General features: G+C 45.4%; 1 protein-coding gene across 4 annotated transcripts in view; it reads right to left on the bottom strand.

The window, feature by feature from the left end:
- Nucleotides 1-19,621, bottom strand: part of Kcns3 (potassium voltage-gated channel modifier subfamily S member 3) — a 46,241-nt gene that overhangs the window by 12,721 nt on the left and 13,899 nt on the right. For 3 of the 4 annotated variants that reach the window (XM_015989800.3, XM_006996435.4, XM_076559676.1), the window contains one exon: nt 4,151-4,339. The gene's annotated coding sequence lies outside the window, so the exon portion shown is untranslated. Of the gene's footprint in view, nt 1-4,150; nt 4,340-11,571; nt 11,694-19,621 lie in introns of those variants that run through there. The other variant, XM_042266969.2, reaches the window with a different exon arrangement.

The following is a 19,621-nucleotide window of genomic DNA, read 5'->3' on the forward strand; positions in this document are numbered from 1 at the left end:
GTCTTAGTTAGGGTTATACTGTTGTGATGAAACACTATGACCCAAAGCAACTTGCAGCAGAAAGGGTTAATTTCACTTATAGGTCTTATGACAGTTCATGTCAAATGCAGTATGAGGGCAGGAACTTGGAGGCAGGAATTGATGATGCAGAGGCCATGAAGGCATGCTGCTTACTGCCTTGCTCCTTGTGGCTTGCTCAGCCTGCTTTCCTATAGAACCCAGGACCACCAGCCCAGGGATAGCACCACCCACAATGGGCTGGGCCCTCCCATGTCAATCACTAATGCCTTACAGGCTTGCTTACAGCCCAATCTCATGGAGGTATTTTCTCACCTGAGGCTCCTTTCTCTCTGATGATTCTAGCTTATATCAAGTTAACATAAAACTAACCAACACAACGTATAAAAAGGATTCTATACTTTGGCTATTCAGGCTTACCTCAAGAACGGAGGACTGGTTTATATATGTAAATCAGTCAGGACATTAAATCATACTGCCACGTATATAGGGCATTGTCCATAGAAATGCCATTATACATTACATCATCATACATGAAATATCCCCCACCAAATAAACACATACCGACAGAAAGTGCATTGGTGGTCACTTGGGGCTGAAAGGAGGGAAGAGAACTGGCATTGTTAATAGGTATGGATTTCTTTTAGGAGTGGTAAGAATATTCTAGAATAAGAGAGCTATACAACCTTATGAATATAGTAAAAACAGAACTATACATTTTTAAAGAGCAAATTTTGTTATATGAAATATATCTCAGTAAAACTGCTTTTAATAAGTTTCACCTAATGAATGAAGAATTGATAGGTCTTATTGGTCGGTACCTTATAATGAAAGACCTGGGCAAAATTTAAAATGTAGTAAGGAATTCTGTTGGTCCAATAATCTTATATTTATCCTTAGACCCAAAGGTAAATGTGGCTGCTACCCCTCATCAAGGGAGCCTTTCTTTACAGGAACTGGAGACCATCACAGGAAACCACTGCTAGAGACAATGAAAAGATCCACATCATGGGGAACCCAGTCCTAATACATCACACTCCTGCATCTATGGCTGGGGGAACATTGTGGAAGATGGGGTGGAAAGAGTGTAAGAGCCAGAACACCAGGAGGGCTGCTGTGGAACAGTCTCTCCTAGAAATGGCTGCATAAGCAGGACTGGAACGATGGCAATATCAGTGGACTTGTTAACATGGGCAAGGGGAATTTTATGGGATCCTTCCCCTAGACAAAGAACTACAGGCAACTACTGTCTGCTGGGAAGAGGAGAATTAACCTCTCCCAGAGATGAGCCCCTTGTTTGTTGTACAATACAGAGTGGTTAGCTTGAAACCATATACACATCAACAATAAAAGTGGACTCAGCAGGTTGTGTGTGTGTGTGTGTGCACATCTGAGCTCATACACATACATGCATGCGCGCACATACATATATGTATATGTATATGTATATGTATATGTATATGTATATGTATATGTATATGTATATAATAATGATCAAAGAGAAAGAAGCTATCAACTCCAGGGTAGCGGGGGACCATGGGAGGGATACAAGGGAGGATAGTTGGGAAGGGCTAGAGGGTGGAAAGGAAGGCGCAAAATGATATAATGATATAATTCTATTTCTACTGAAATTTTTTAAAGACCCGGACAGTGGTCATCAATGACTGCCAGATAATTCATCAATGAGATATTTCCTAACATAGATCAGAGTTACATCATCTGTCCCCTTAACAATGCCCAATGTAACAAAAGAGACACAAGGTAAAACATCTCCTGATGGACGTCTATAAACAGTCCCACAGACCTAGATGCAATTGAGCCTGGTCTAGATCGAACTCCTAATTAAAATAAAATAAGAGATTTCAGAATCACATGTTCAGTGACATCAAAAGGGATGCTAGTAGCAAAATTGAGATTATAGGAGCCCACGCAGAAAAAAATGACATAGTCCATTAAGAAACAGAAAACAGAATCAATCTACACATTTTGTATGGATCTTGGTTCTAACAAATCAAATGCATATATGCATATTGTTTCATTATAGATTTATCTGCATTGTATTTGCATATGTATTATATCCGCATTACACATATATGTAAACAGGCATGTCAAGTAGCAATCAGATGTGTGATATTATAAAAGACAGCTAACTCTCCAATGTCCTAATGGTATTCCAAATACACACTAACATACTTATAATCTCATACAGCATTTGGGATTGATTTCTAAAAATGGATATGGAAGACAATAACGTTATAATCATCCCCACCACCAGAAAACAGAAACTCCACAATGGAATCAGAACTAGAAAAACAATTAGCTTACCATACTCTTTCATAACTTGTACCCATCACCCTAATATTTAGCCTTTCTTCTTTTCTTTCCTTCATGTTTCCTCATACCCACTTGCATACTTGTTTACGTATATACATACACTAGTACCTAGAATCTGTTCATGAAAATCACTTCTCCGCCTGAGCAGTCTTGCGTGGACGGACGCTCATACAGATGTCTGTAACAGTAGAGTTCTGACACGTCAGGGAAGGAGTTCTGGAGAATTTGAATGTACTGGGTCAAGCTCACAGTTCCCTCCTCCTGGACTCTTGTTCTGTTCCACTTCAACAGCCCTTTGTGTCCACTTTATGTCAGCATTTGTCACACGGTAGTGTCAAGCTTTCTGTACTTGATCCTTACTCTGCACAAATACGGAATGTCTAGCCCGTCCGTAGCATTCATCTGTCCTCTCTACACTATAGTCTCTTTTGTTAATGACCTGTCCTTGTCTGGTAAAAGACACTCATTTTTATTTGAAAGAATTAGCAAATGCTATTGCTGTTCTCAGGAAAAAGAAAAAAAAAAGTGATAGCAGATCTAGACCAGGCATGGCAAAATTCAGTGGCTCTGATGGCCAAATGGTGAAGTCAAGCAAGTAAAGGGGCAGGGTTGGAGAGATGGCTCAGCTGTTAAGAGCACTGACTGTTCTTCCAGAGGTCCTGAGTTCAATTCCCAGCAACCACATGGTGGCTCACAACCATCTGTAATGAGATCTGTAATGAGATACGGTGCCCTCTTCTGGCCTGCAGGAATATATGCAGACAGAACACTGTATATATAATAAATCTTTTTTAAAAAATAACAAAGGGACAACATTGGGGGACTGCAATGACTTCTCCACAGTTAAACAGGGAGAGACTCCACAGCACTTCAGTACTTTGGGGGATAAAGGATAGACTTATCAGTGTTCATGGAGAAACAACACTCTGATTTATATGTAGATCTGAGCTGAAGCACTGGGCATTAAACATTATACGGCTCCAAAGAAATGTGCTTCTGGGCACACTGTGTCCTGAGCCAGACTGCTGGCAATTCCAGTTCTGTGGCATCCAGGTCAAGCTAAACATAAAAGGACTCTTACTGGAAGAGCAGCGGTGACCTTTCTTCAAGTCTGAACTGCAAATGTTCAAAGAAAAAAGAAAGAAAGAAGAGAGAGAGGGAGAAAGAAAGAGAGAGAGAGAGAGAGAGAGAGAGAGAGAGAGAGAGAGAGAACAAAAGAAAGAAAGAAAGAAAGAAAGAAAGAAAGAAAGAAAGAAAGAAAGAAAGAAAGAAAGAAAGAAAGAAAGAAAGAAAGAAAGAAAGAAAGAAAGAAAGAAAGAAAGAAAGAAAGAAAGAAAAGCGGAGAGAAGGGGGAAGGAATGTGTATAAGCCACTAACTTGCGCCTTTTATGATGTAAGACACTGAGGCTGGGCCTCATATAGGCCACACTGACTCTGACTCACTAAACACCCAGGGATAACTCAACTTCTCACCTTCTTGCCTCTGTTCTCAAGCACTGCGAGCACAGTAGTGTGCCACCATGCCCGATGTTTATGCTGTGCTGGGGATCAAACCCAGGGCTCCCATGAACGCTCGGCAAGCACCTTAAGCTATCTCCAAAACTTTTTAAAGCTGGCTTGTGGTATGATCTAACCTTCCCAGGCCTATACCCTGTTTATTTCAACTGCCCATCAGATTTTACCATGAGAAGAACGGCCCCATCTGTTGATGTCCTCTTTTTCACTATACCGTAAAATACTTTCCTCTTCCTCTGATGATAACAACTGTCAGAGAGACTGATACGGAAAGACAACTCACCCTTGTGGTGGCGATGTCACACACTCTGCCCTCATCCTGCACAGTGGAACATCCATCGTCATCCAAGAAGCTTCTCCCATCTTCCCTGGCTGGAGTATGGGGTGCGCACAGGCATTTAGCGACTCAAGGGAGAAGAATGTGGTCCTCTGGTCGTACAAGCCAAAGCAGATGCTGGGAAGTCAAGCCCACCTGCAGAGGAAAGCACCAGGAAGCTGTCACTCCAAGGTGGAAACAAAACCAAGACATTCTGTCATCAACTCAGTGCTCGAGCACGTTTTCCTGATGAGACACAAACCTTCAAGCCCCATGGAACTTTGGTGGAGGAACTGGTCTTTTCCCACGATAGAACCATTGCTCCACCTGAACTCATAGATAGAACTAAGGACTCCTAGAACTTGACTACAGCGGAACATCTGGAGCATCACATCTGTCACAGGCCGTGAAACATCCAAGATAAACTGGGCATTGGAGTTTGGACCTCACTCACTTCCTACATAGCTGCTTATAAGAGAATTACTATTCTCCTAGACGATCCATTGAGGATATATTGTAAAGTTCGAAATGAATATACTTCAATCCATTTCGGAGGCAAATTTATAGGGGTTACTGCTCTAATAGAGTTAATCCCACTGCTACAGTTTGAAATCAATAGATCTCAAGGGCCGGCCAAATTCAATTCCTCTTTATTTGTACAATGCTATATGTGGCAGATCAAAGATGATTTTGGATCCTAGTGCAGAGTTCTCCACAAACATGAGGATGTTCCTGCATGAACTGGGGGGTTAAGTTTACTTCAAAACAAACAAAAGATAACACTGCTCTCTCTCTCTCTCTCTCTCTCTCTCTCTCTCTCTCTCTCTCTCTCTCTCTCTCTCTCAAGTTAAAAAAGGCAAAAATAAAAAAAATCCCAACCAAGTAAGTCTTGCCTGATGTTGACATATTTCCATAGGTCTATGCCGGCATTCAAACATCTCTCCCTTTATTTTTATTTTTATTTTTTCGTGTTTTCCAATCAACACCAGCCAAAAGGAGGAGGGGGTAGTCATGGAGAAGAAGAAAATATCGATGTTGAGCAGAAGACAGGCAGGAAGTGCCTGTGGCGGCTACACCAGCCATTAAGCAAATGCTCAGTGTGGTTGAAGACCTTCTAAGGCCCTGGGACCTCACATAGCACACAGCAGCTGCTCTAACACCCCAAGAGCTTACAAGCCCTAACCCAAGCAAACATGTGAAAACAAACATGTCTGAACAATGTTCTGGGGACAGTGCAGGCAGGGCCCGGGAGGAACATGGTGTACAAGTTGGCCCAAACAGGGACGGAGCACATCCTGACACTCAATGGGGGCAAATTTCCACTCCTAACAGACGGTCATGAGAATGATCCAGAAGGGAAATGAGGCTCCATGCAAGCTCAACGTCTCAGGTGAGTGGAACTCTTGATAGAAAAGCAGAGAAGTCTCTTTATAAGGATGGAGAACAGGATTTCAGACATTAAAGGCTCCTGTGTCCTCCTCCGGCCCCTCAGTCTCTGATTTTTCCTCTCCCTCCTCCTCTTCAGTGCCTCCCGGCTGTACCTTAGACATTCGCCTCCCAAGCACAGGCAGAAATGCTACAGTGCCTCTCATCTTTCCGCTCAGATACCTTTCAAACTGCAACATCCTTTAAGAGACAGTGAACCTGGAGATAATTAACCCCGAACAGCTTTGATATCACTGTGCTCATTACTGAAGGAAGAACATAAAGAGTACTGAGGCTCTTGAAGTTCACTGCTTTGGCTCAGCACAGAATGGTCAGGGCTGACCCAGGGACACATGGTGAGGCTCCACCCAAGTGTGTCCTCTGAACACAAAACTGTACCCAGGGAGGCCTGCAGTCGATGTGTCATGAATAAATGACATCCCAAACAGCCACTTCCTCCCTGCCACCTAAACTCAAAATTCCTGGGCCTTACTAGATTTTCCATTGCCTTGATGACTATCGAATGATGGAAACTAGGGAGATGGCCCGGTGGGTAAAGTCACTTCCGTCAAAAGCCTGAGGACCTGAGTCTGATCTCCAGAGGCCACATAAAAATGCAGGATGTGGCCGGGCAGTGGTGGCGCACGCCTTTAATCCCAGCACTCAGGAGGCAGAGCCAGGCGGATCTCTGTGAGTTCGAGGCCAACCTGGGCTACCAAGTGAGTTCCAGGAAAGGCGCAAAGCTACACAGAGAAACCCTGTCTCAAAAAAAAAAAAAACAATGCAGGATGTGGCATCACATCTTTGTAATCCCAGCAGGCTCAGACGGGAAGATCCCTGGGGACCAACGGCCAGCCAGCCAATAAGAGACTCTGCCTCAAAGGAAGTAGACTGCATTTCTCTAGATGATACCCCAAGTGGTCGGAGAAGGAAGTGTGGACCTCCAAAGTGCTCTCCTCTTCCTGTTTCGCAGCCCCATCCAACGTTTGTTTCTACAGGTGCCTACCAAGGTCGTCAGGGTTGATCGGTTCAAACAGAGGGGTCGTCAGCAGTGGTTTAGCGCTGAACAGGTTTCTGACTTTGTGATTCAGCTTTAATCCTGGCAGAAACCTACCACGCTCCCTCGAGGCCTGCGTCTCTCTGCAGAATTCCTCTTTTTGCAGTAACTGAATTATCTTCGCCAGTTCCTCCAGCCTGGCTGTCTTTCCCGGTGAGTTCACCACGGCATTCAAAAAACGTACACAATGACAGCCTCCATGACTGAGGGAAAAGGTGAAGGGTAAGTGAGGTAGCAGATGCTTCCCTCATCCAGACACACCTGACGTTCAATCTTGGAACCAAGGCCGGGGGAAAGGAAATGGATTGCAAACAGGTACACAGGAATGGCTACGGCTTCCCTGGCCCTGGCCATCGATATGGGGTGACCTTTAAAACTGTAAAATTGTGCCGGGTGAATCAAAGAAGATTCTCCTGACGGTATTGCAGTCCTGGCCCGTGTCCTCTGTACCCACACACGATTCTGTGTGTCCCCATCACTGTCACACCACATTCTTCTGAAGTGTTACCTAGACGGAGGACACTGCCACTTAGGTGCAGGGCCCCGCCAGCCATCTTCGTATTAATCATCGCTGTCAGACAGGGGTGCTTCACACGTCTTTGTTCAAACCGATTTCCCTCTCCCAAACCAACAAAATTAAAGAGTAAATGAGAGGGGGGAAATCCATATAGGTAATGAAGGGCAGCTGGTCAGAGGCAGAGGACACTGGGAAGGACCAAGCAGCTGCCAAGACCTATCCCGGCCCAGGAAACGCAAATGAAATCATCTTATCCCGGGCAGTCCCCAACAGTGGAGCATCTTAAGGCCAGATCAAAGGTCAAAGGTCAAACCCTCAGAGGTTCTGTATTCTTAGACACTCCCAAAACCTCCCTTGCACTGACTCCAGGCTCCAAGGGGGCACTTCCTCGTGACTAGAGACCCGGGTACCTTGCCAACAGGTAACACACGAGGTATGCCGCCAATAGCATCTCTACCCTTGTGATTCATCAATGCATAGAACATAGTAAAGTGGAAAGAGGCTTATTTACAGTTTCCTGTGAGTTTTGATGTAAGTCTGTGTCTTAGTTAGGGTTTCTGTTGCTGTGATTAAACATCATGACCGTGAGCAATTCAGAGAGAAAAGGGTTTATTTGGCTTACACTTCCACATCATAATCTATCCACTGCGGGAAGTCATGACAGGAACTCAAACAGGCCAGGAACCTGGAGACAGGAGCTGATGCAGAGGCCATGGAGGGGTGCTGCTTACTGGCTTGTTCAACATGACTTGTTCAGCCTGCTTTCCTTCTTTCTTTCTTTTTTTTTTATTTGTTTTGTTTTTTGAGATAGGGTTTCCCCTTGTAGTTTTTGGTGCCTGTTCTGGATCTCGCTCTGTAGACCAGGCTGGCCTCGAACTCACAGACATCTGCCTGGCTCTGCCTCCCGAGTGCTGGGATTAAAGGCGTGTACCACCACTGTCAGGCTTTCATCCAGCTTTCTTAAAGAACCCAGGACCACCTGCTCAGGGATGGCACCACCCATAGTGGACTGGACCCTCCCCCATCAATCACTAATTAAGAAAATGTCCCGCAGATGGATCTTATGGAGGCATTTTCATTTTTCCTCATTTCAGAGGACTCTAGCTTATGTCAAGTTAACATAAAACTAGCCAGCAGAGTTTGATCAGTTTTTTGATACCAGGAAATGAGTTTCTGAAATTACACAGCTGACCTTAATCTGTGATGAGGACCCGGGAAATGGTACCTACTCCTGGTCCCGACAACTTCCCTGGAGACATCTTGATCTTACAAACTTCCACAGTAGACATCTCCACCTTGGAACTGCTGCTACTACAGGGCAGGGTGATTGCTTCTTTGGGAGTGCCCCACAGATTTTGGAGTCTTTAGTGGTATCGAGAGGCCCTAGCAACTACGTACCAAGGTTATGACAATCAGAAATCTCTCCAGAGCTGGCAAGATATTCGTAGCAGCAAAAGGCATTTGTCATCAAGGCCAAAGGCCTGAGTTCAATTCCTGGCAACCACACAAGAAGGAGAGAACCAATTCCCATGAGTTGTCCTCTGACCACAAGCACACCATGGCTTATGCATGTACACACACACACACACACACACACACACACACACACACACACACAAATAAATAAGCAAACAAACAAACAAATAAATAAATTAGTTTTTAAAAACTAATTAAGAGATTCTTTTAAATGTCTCCAGCCCCTGTCAAGTGGTTGGGTTAGGAAGCAAAATTATCTCCAGTTGAGACCAGAGCTCTACAAATGAATACAGGTTCAGACTCCTGTTTGCAGCTGAGCACGCAGTGATGCTTCCCTGAGGACATGATCCATGGATTGTCCTCCAATACTTATTCCTTTAGAATCAGTCACATCATTTCATACCATGATGCCACTCAACAAAAACCTTAAAAATAAGGAAAGATTAGGGGCTGGGAAGATGGCTTAGTAGGTAAAGTACTTACCACACAAGCATGAGGGCCTAAGTTTGGATCCCAAACCTGCACATAAGAGCCAGTCATGAATGACATATACCTATAATCCCAGCCATGGAGAGGCAGAGACAGGCAGATTCCTGGACGTCACAGGCCAGCCAGCCTAGCCAAATAGGTGAGTTCCAGGTTCCGTGAGAGACCCAATCTCAAAAAACTAAGGTGATAACACAACCAGGATCTGAACTGATGTCCACGGCTCCTGCTACCACGGAGGGCTGTGTGGATACCCCGGTCTGGTCAGCCACCTAAGACCATGTTGGTGTCACGGGGTCATGCTGCTGCTGCTGCTGGAGCCATACTGATCTGGATGGCCAGCACTGCCACCAGGGCCATGGTGATATTCTGGCCTGAGCTGCAGCCGAGGGCTCTGTGTGTTCCTGTGGTCCTGCTGCAGCTGGGGTCTGTGTTGACCTCCATTGCCCATGTTACTACAGAGGACCATAGGAACCATGCATGTTGAAATCCGAGGGTCATGCTGAGCTGGCACTGCCCTTCAATGGGCCCTGGAAACGAAGCCCTGCCCCTCACTGGCCAATACAGCTGAAGAGCTGGCCCCACCCCTCACCACAGGAACAGGAGAGCTGGCTCTGATGGATGCCACATGTGTAGAAGAGCTGGCTGCGCCTCTCGCTTTTGGGGGAGGGGGGGTGCAGTCCCAGTAGTCTGGAATGACCCAATCAGCTATCACCCAGACCCACATCCAGGACTTTGACCTTGGGGAGCACATGAAGGGACTGGCCCTGTGGAACTACAGCTACAGGATCTCCACAACTCAGGGCAACAGCAGGCTGTCTGAGAGGAGTTCGGTGAGGATCCGGTATTGATGGTGTACCAGAAGCCAGAGGCCTTGAACCTGATCAAGAATACCTTACACAATGAACGTTTGCAAGTGAAGCTGAATGGACAGGGGGATATACTGCATGACACACCGCAACTCCCAGTGCCGCTAAGACAGTGAAGAGGTGTAGGAAAGGTAGTAAAGATGGAGTCAAGTGTTTTTGTCTGTCTGGTTGGTTGGTTTTGCTTTTAATTAAATTTTTTATTTTCTTTGCGGGGGGATGCTATGGGGGTAAAGGGAGGATATGGAGGGACTGGGAAATGAGGAGGATTGGAGTGCACGATGTGAAATTCCCCAATAAAGAAATTATGTTTAAAAAAATAATAAGGTGGTGAAAGGTTAAGAAAAACGTCTAACATTGGCTTCCGCCCTCTATCATGTATTCATACAAGTGCTCGTGCACCCACACACAGGCATATATGTATACACACACACACACATGAATGCACATACACATATACCAAGCATGCACATGCACAAAGCAAATCTAACCTTCTCTTAACTCTCAAAGTATGTGTCATGTGACTTGAGTATAAAGATAGAGGTTCTTCACTGTGATAATCTGTCTTGTGTTTTCTAGGATGATATACCATGCACATATATTTGTGCGGCTTCATGTATATAATCTGCTTTCTGCAATAATACTGCTCCTGCTGAATACACCCACGCCTGACCAAAGCTCTCACCCTGTAGAAACTCAATGAATATCTTGGAGGAGAAAAAAAATGCAAATGCATGTCAGTTTTGTGGCCTTGCCACTACCCATCAATCTCACATACCAATTTTTAATAAAATCTGAGGGTAATAAAATTATAGGAATAATAATGGAAGATGAAATTCCATCCTGCCTGTGTCTTGCTTAACTAATGAGAATTTTCATCCAGTGTTTTGCTCCAATAATATTAAAATATCACAATCAGGCTTCCATAATTGGATTTACTGTGCTAGGAGAATTGTACTGATATTTAAATCCTATAATCCAAAGCCATCAGAAGAATACACCTTCCAGTCGATGCTGACAGTGGATTGCCATTAATAACCCTGAACTACATACTTCCTGCAAATTATCAAATTTCAACAAGTACTTTAATACAAAAAAAAAAAAAAATCCTTGAATTCACATGATTTTTTTTTTAAAACTTCAATCGGCCCCAGAAGGAAAATGAAAGCTTCTCAGGTTCTAATATATGCAAGGATTAAAAATAAATTTATAGATGTTCCGGTTCTCAGTGAGTAGCCTGGTTAGTGCTTCCAAAAGCGAAGTCTCTAAATTGTACTTGAGAGATCAGTCAAAGTTCTGTTTCTCTCTCGAGTATCTGGAAAGCATGGATGTGAGAGCATCTCCATCAGTCCCCAAGGCCTGGAGCATGCGTAACTAAACACCGCCTTCCCCTCCTCGGGTTCTGTTTCCAGACAACCTCCCCTGTGGGATAGAAGAGCAGCAGGCACACAGCTGAGTCACCTTCCCAAGACAACCTGTGACAGAAAAGCAGAGACAAGCAGGCCAGAAGCTGCCTGGGGAGGTATGCCCACATAGATAAGAGCATCACACAGTCACTGACCTCAGTCAGTCACCGCTGAGTATTAACAGGGCTCTCAAGTCACTCGGAGTGGTCCACGTGACTGCCACGCTTCCACCAGCCCCAGGAAGGAACTCTCCTAGCTTGATGTAATCAACCTTGCCCAGGGTTACTGAAAAAAAAAAAAGGTTCCCACTGCAGGCAGGAAGGTAAAACGGCCCATTTGGGGAGCTGAGATCTTGCACAGTCTTATCTCTCTCCCTTTCCGTGATATGAATGACAAGCGACTGAGCTGAAGCTCCAATGAACAGAGGAAGGAAAAGCCAGCGGCTTTGCGGGATGCAGAGGAACGGTTTCACACAAAGGTGATAGCAGTGTGTGAACCGGTCCTAGGAAAACTTCCTGAGGGCCTCGTAGCTGGAAGGCCCACCGTTCACATTTCCACAGTATCCTAAGGACATAAATTATAAAAGTGTTAGAGACGCATGCAAGAAGATGTCCAATGCATCATTAATTATTCATAAGTTTGTACCAAGAGCCACCAAACGGGGAGACCCTATACATCCTAGAGGTGGCCACAGAGTGGCGCTCTCTGCACCAGTTAAACTCACCGAGGGAAGCAAAGCAGCAGCCTGCTGTGGGATGGTCTGTATGTCAAATGCTCTGATTGGTCAATAAATAAAACACTGATTGGCCAGTGGCCAGGCAGGAAGTATAGGCAGGACTAACAGAGAGGAGAATTGAGAGAACAGGAAGGTGGGAGGAGTCGCTGCCAGCCGCCGCCATGACAAGCAGCATGTGAAGACGCCGATAAGCCACGAGCCACGTGGCAAGGTATAGATTTATGGAAATGGATTAATTTAAGCTATAAGAACAGTTAGCAAGAAGCCTGCCATGGCCATACAGTTTGTAAGCAATATAAGTCTCTGTGTTTACTTGGTTGGGTCTGAGCAGCTGTGGGACTGGCGGGTGACAGAGATTTGTCCTGACTGTGGGCCAGGCAGGAAAACTCTAGCTACAGCAGCCTCTGGGATCAGGTGGGCCCTGCTATCTGGCCTTCCATTCTGGGCTCATTTACTCTCTATCATGTTCCTATCTTGGTTTTGAGTTTCAGTTTCTTAGTTTCCTAAGGCAGGATCTCAATATCTAACCCTGGCTGGTCTTCAGCCCACTCTGAGTTCCAGTCTGGCCTTGAACTTGTAATGTTCCTACCTCAACCTCCCAAATACTTATAGGTATATGTGCACCAAGACATTCGGTCTATGAACGTGGGGTTTCTGCATTCATTTTACAGGTGGGGAAACGGTGAGCAAAGAAACAACTGAGTCAGTGACTACTTAAGGGGAAAAAAGTGGGGGAGCGGGTGGTGATGGCGGACACCTTTAATCCCAGCACTCAGGAGGCAGACGGATCTCTGTGAGTTCAAGGCCAGCCTGGTCTACAGAGCGAGGTCCAAGAGAGGCACCAAAACTACACAGAGATACCCTGTCTCAAAAAAACAAACAAACAAACAAACGAACAAAAACAAAAAAAGGTCTCATGAAGGTTGAGGCTGGCCTTAAACTCACTCTCTAGCTTCCAACTTCTGATCCTCCTGGCCTGCACTCGAGTGTCGATGTTCCAGACATGCACCACCATACCCCACCTTATCACATGCTCAGCACTGAACCCAGGGCCGGCGCTGGCTGGGAAGTCACTCTACCAATGAAGCTACAAACCCAACCCAAGAGTCAACAACTACTCTGTCACGTCTCCGCAATTTGAACTCAAGCAATGCTCTGAAGCCATTCTCCTACCCACTAATACAATAGGCCTGGTCAGAAACATCAGGCAATGATACATTGCATGGCAATGGTTCTGCTTTGTAAAATATGCCTGAGTTGATAATAGAGTGGAAAAAAAAAAAAGATCTGTAATAACATACACCAACATGACGTGTGCATTTTTTCTGCATGATAGAATTACGCGTGACTCTCACTTTCGACTCTGCATTTGTCAATGTTGTGTAAATTTCTTGAAGTGTGTTAAGTCTTAGAAAATACTTAGGAGACAGTTCTGTCAACATGGAAAGATAAAAGTGCACAAGCAGCCTGGGTCGGCAGTTGATCAGGAAGGGAAAGAGACCCAGACATGAGAGGGATTTACAGCAGGAGGGGAACTTAGAGGCTCGCCTGTGGTGGAATCATCAGCTGGGGGTGTCCCTGTGTCCTGAGGTAGAATCTCTCGAGCTGCTTTAATTCACTGAAAGCTGCTTGACCCCAGGGGCTACCTGGGAAGACAGAGAGCAAAAGGCAATGTGGTGAGCTTGCCCTCAGAGCTCATTGGAGAAAATTACGAAGAAAACAGGTAAATAGGAACTGCCGTGGAAGGTAGGTGCCTGTCAGTTCAGAAGGGGGATAGTCCCTGCTGAGGGAGGGTGAGAGCGTTGGAGCCAAACCTTGAGGGACACAGCAGGTGTGATCACAGGACACAGGATGGAAGGCAGTTCCAAATAGCAGCGGAAGCTTATGCCAAATAGGGGCAGAAGAAAGCCTCGGGTGGGGATGAAGAGCAGGAAAGCATGGGGTTGAACCACAGTGGAGCCATGAACTCAAGACATTGACATAGTTTTTCTTCTTAAAATGTCTAAAGATCTCCACCTGTGTGGGTCACCCCTTTCCTGAGCTAGGGTAAGGGATGACCCAGGGAGAAGGAACTGGGTTACCTGTAGCCATACAGACTCCCTTGAAACAAGGAGTCCACAGTGCGGACCTCCAGAAATTTCTATAAGAAACTTGTTTCCATAAGAAACAAGTCAGAAATGGCAACAACAGCAACAAAAAATCTCCAGGCATAAGTGCTGTTCCTTAGATGTCTAGAACGGAAAGTGCCCTCGGGCACCTCAGTCCACAGGAATTCCTGGGAGCTGAGATGGCCAATATCGAATTCTAGGAGAGTCATCAAACATGCATGCAGGAATAAAAACAGGAACTAGTTTCAGTAATTCATTCCTCTTTTCAAGTCTCCTCTCTCCACAAGAGGCAGCACAGGGTGGAGGTGGGGGGCTGCAGAGGAATCTTCCAAGGGGTGTACCCTGACTTTTACTAATACCAACTGCAACTGAGCGATTCCTTCCATTAAAACAGGGTTGGGGTAGCATCAACAATATGGCACCTGCAACAATAGACATCCTGGATAATCCCCAGTCCCACAAGAGTTGCTGCGGACTCCATGAAATACCACTTAGGCTCATAATTACTTTGAATCCGCAGTCATTACATACCGGCTCCTACGTCTTCTATAATGATTTCATAAAGAAGCACATGTGTGACTTAATCATAAATTGGTTTTAGTATTTTGATAAACGCATTTCAGTAGGGCCACGAGTCCTTTAGGCCCTGTGGACTTTCTGTTTCGCATTTTAAAACACTGTTCTGGAAAATGGTCCGTGGCTTCTCTGGTGGCCACAAGGGCCCATGGTACAAAGAAGGGTTTGTGAGTTCCTTGACTCTGATGAGTAAGTCACATCTTCTTGCTCTTGTGTCAACCTCCATTGGCTCCCATCTTAGACTTAAAGTCTTAAGTTCCCTCAGCTGTTCTCTTTGTTTGCTTAGCTCCGCCAGCTTTTACCCACAAGCCTCTTCCCGATCATCCTAAGTCACACCAGTGAGGTATATGCTGCCTCGGGGCCTTTGCACTAGCTGGTCTCTTCCCAGAATGCTCTAGTCGCAGGTGCAATCTAGGCTTGCTTCCTTACTTCCTTCAGGTTGGTAGTTCAATGATGTGACCTTGGTGAGACTTCTTCAGCTTATCCTATCTAAAATCTCACTACCTAAGGCTGGAGAGGTGGCCAAGAGTTAAGGGCACCGGCTACTCTTCCAGAGGACCCAGGTTTCATTCCTAGCACCCACACGGCAGCTCATAACCATCTGTAACTCCAGCTCCAGGGGATCCAATGCCCTGTTCTGGTGTCCTTGGGCACCAGGCACATACCTGGTAGACAGACGCACATGCAGGCAAAACACCCATACACACACACACACACACACACACACACACACACACACACACACACAAAACAACAACAAAAAATTAAGTGAAAAAAATAGATAAATAAATAAAAATAAAATAAAACAACATTATCTCCTCAAAATCCTATTTCTCTTCCTGACTTATTTTTAATCACTAACATTTGTCAGTCCCTAAAATATACTTAGAAATCAGGCTGGCTCGAAGGCTCCATAGGTAAAGGTGCCTGCCGCCAAACATAAAAACCTGAATTCCATTCCTGGAGCCCATGTTGTAGGAAAAAGAACCAATTCCCACAAGTTGTCCTCTGATCTCCACACACAAGCCATGGCACACATGTGTGGGTGTGTGTCAAATGCATACATACACACACACACATGCATACACACACTAAATAACTAAAAATGTAATGAAACAAAAATTATAATATATATACATACACTTAGAAATACGTGTTTTCTACTTCTTTATCTTGCTTATTAGAAGTCTTAGTCTCCTGTACACACCAGAGTACAAGTGCCTGCACCCTTGCCTGACACACAATAGGTTCTTACATTTTACTTGTTGAATCAATTGACAAAAAATATTGGTCAACCGGCACTTTTCACACAGCTTGGCCATAAGCTGCTGCCATTCCGTGTTAAAATTTTAAAGTTCTCTTGCCCATTCAGTTAAATGAGAGAAAAGAAGAAGAAGAAAAAAATCACCACCAATGTGCTTTTGAAATGATGGCCCCAACTTCAAGCAGAAAAACAGCTTACTTATAAGGTACTGCAAATGGGAAACACATTTTCCTTTCATCAAAGACAGGTCAACTGTAATACACACACACACACACACACACACACACACACACACACACACACACACACACGCATATACGCACACATCATTGAATCAAGTGTGTTACAAAACAAATACAAACAAGTAAATGAAAAATCAATAATAGGGAATAAAACCAATAAAAACACACTGGGCATTTTGTAGTCAGGGAGAAACTGGTTGATAAAATCATCACACAGACTCTACCTGGCACGTGATAAATGGAAATAAGCAGTGTTTAGATTCGTGGCACTGGTAATAAATCACCGCATGGTCACGGCTTCCCATAACCTGCAGATGATGAAAATGAAAGACAGTATTTTGAAGCGCACCACAGTGAACTGGCAGATCAGACACAGCGGAGCTGGCATCACAGGAACACAAAAGCACCACGTCCCACCCTGTCTCTGGAAGGGCTTTGTTTTAAGAGCAACCACCGCTCCTCTCCCACTGAAACCTCGCTAAGCCTGGACTCCTCCTTAGAAAACGTAGTCAAGGGCTGGAGCTGTGGATCAGTGGTGGAGTGCTAGCCTAGCATTCATCAGGGCCTGGACTTAGTCCTCTGGACTACCGCATTCCCAAAGAATTGTTACTCAGGGACAAATAACGTCCTAAGTGACACTAATCACATAGCTCCTGATGATGTTCTCAAGTCCTTCAGATATGAAACACTCATTCACTAAAACCTCCCTGAGTGACTCATGGCAAAACAGCTATGTAGCTGTGTGTCTCCATGTGTGTGTATATATGTGGTCCGCGGTCAACCTTGGGTATCTTCTTCAGTGACTGTCTATCTTATGTTTTGTGACAGGGTCCCTTATTAAACAAGGAACTCAACAATTCAGCTAGGCCTGCTGGCTAGTGAGCCCCCAAATCTGCCTGTCTCCTCCACCCCTCCCCCCCAATGCTGGGATTACAAGCGTGCACCACCAATGCCCACCTTTTTTAATGCACGGGTCGTGGAGTCGGAACTCATGTTCTCATGCCTGCTCAGCAAACACTTGACCAACTACACCATGCCCTTAGCTCTGCAGCACAGCTCTCTGAAGTGACTGTCTCTACTCTTCTCCTGCCTCTCCATACGTGTTTTTGTTGAGGGCGTCTCTAAGCAGCCAGACCCCAAAGATGCTTCCCAGTCTGCATGGTTTACAGGACAGTGGCATTGGTCACTCGGGAACTCCCTAGGCCCTGCCGTTCCCTACCGCTGACAACATTCTTAACTGTTCCTCCCACGTCTCTAATGGCATTTCTAAGTCCCTAGGGAATCCTCTGCTCAAATTTTAAATTTAAGGCCGCCGATGAAATACCTTCAGAGACCACAAGCAGCGTGCCCAAGATAAGAGGAGGAGGCTCCCTGGCCACTATGAAACGCATGCTTGTGCTAGCTCATCCAAAAGGCTGAGCTCACTCCAGCTCACCACTGTCTCTCACCCATGGGTCTCAGGAGGCCACATCATCCAATTTGTCAGGAACACTCACAAATCTTATTTTTACAAATTTTTTAAACATTGGAAACTCTTGATGTTCATGCTTTAAGATCGTGAGCCAAACCAAAAATATTCATGGCCTGAGACAACCTCCAGGTTGTCTTCTCTACACCCTAGTCATGCCCAATGACCCTGTTCTTCTCCCTGTCCAGTTTTATCTAACCCGCATCTAAAGACAAAGTGTAGATTTGTAACTTCTGTGTTCTCTCTCTCTCTCTCTTTCTCTGTTTCTCTCTCCTTTCTTCCCTCCCCCTCTTCCTTTCTCCTCCCTACTCCCTCTCATACAACACACACACACACACACACACACACACACACACACACACACACACATATTCTGGGCCTCTACAATTGCCCCTACTGGACTTCTCTATTTAATATTTAATAGCCTACCAGAGCTTTAAACACATCCAAACCTTCTTCCGTTCATTTTCTGAGCCCACCACTCAAGTTAGACATTCAGAAATCATGCCGGCCAGACGCAGACCTTCCCCTCACCACCCACACCACTGATACCACGCCAATGCCGAGGATAAGCACAGCCATGTTCCCGGACTCTCTCTTCCTGCCTCTGCTCTCCTTCAGATAGTCTCTGTCTTTCTACCAGTTGGCCACAGTACACTCTAACTGTGCCCCTTGTCCTCTGCCCATCTTCATTCCTCGCCCCCAGATTGAAACCAGGGTTGGATTTTGTTAGACCCATAAACAGTAGGCTCTTCAACCTTCAGGTTAAACACGAGATCCAGAATATTCCAGGGGAAATGCAGCTTCCCCACTCAGTGGATAAGTGGTATTGGGAAAGCTGGTTAAGCTGTCTCGGACTCAGTTTCCCGATTCTTTAAATACAGGTACTCAACACCAACCATAGCTCATGTGAAAGTTAGGAAGATGAAAGAGGGGGTAATAACTGTAGAGCCCTCTGTGCTTATGACATAATAAATGATCAACACAACGCTAGACATTTTCATCATTCCTCATCCATCATCCTTGCCTGCCACAACCCAACTCATACCCCAGGACTAATGAAGAATTGCTTGAAATTCGCCAGAACTTTCCTGGCTTCTAGTGACTCCAGATCTCCACACTTGCTTTGCCTGTTCAGAGTGCCCTCCAAGACTCAGCTCTATCCTGTTCTCCCTGACCTCGGGTTCCTCTACCTACCCCTACCATGCCTGCTTCACCCCTGCAGCTACCAGCCCCTGTCTCCTTCTGGTCGGAGTATTTAATTTACTCTCTGTAACAGAATAATCTGTTTACTGTTGGCACCCTGCACTGGAAGCTCCACAAAGGCGAGGGGGTCTCTTTTTCCTCAATCTTTGTGACCTTAATGCCCAACAAGAAATAATGAATGTATGAATAAAGTAATGGCCCATTTGAATTCCCAGATCATGCCGGAGAGGGCAGGCACACTCCCTGTTCACCACTGATGGGTAAGGAAACTGAGGTTCAGAATGATTGAGTCCAGGGACTAGAGAATGCTTCACTCTGTGTGAGGCGTTTACCATATAAACATGAGGATCTGAATCTGGTTAGTAGAACCCATGTAAAAATGCCAGGCACAGTGGTGGCGGTGTGATGTGCTTGTAATCCCATCACTGGGAGGTGGAAACAAGGGGATGGGGGGGGGGGGTCTTGTCAGTCACAGTTGGTGAATCCCAGGCCAGTAAGAGACTCTATGTCAAAAACCAAGGAAGGCAGTGCCTGAAGAATAACACCCAAGGGTGACCTCTAACCTCCACACATGCACCCACATACAACTGTGCACCCATGCAAAT

Source organism: Peromyscus maniculatus, chromosome 22 (genome assembly GCF_049852395.1).
Source record: "Peromyscus maniculatus bairdii isolate BWxNUB_F1_BW_parent chromosome 22, HU_Pman_BW_mat_3.1, whole genome shotgun sequence".
Taxonomy (NCBI): domain Eukaryota; kingdom Metazoa; phylum Chordata; class Mammalia; order Rodentia; family Cricetidae; genus Peromyscus; species Peromyscus maniculatus.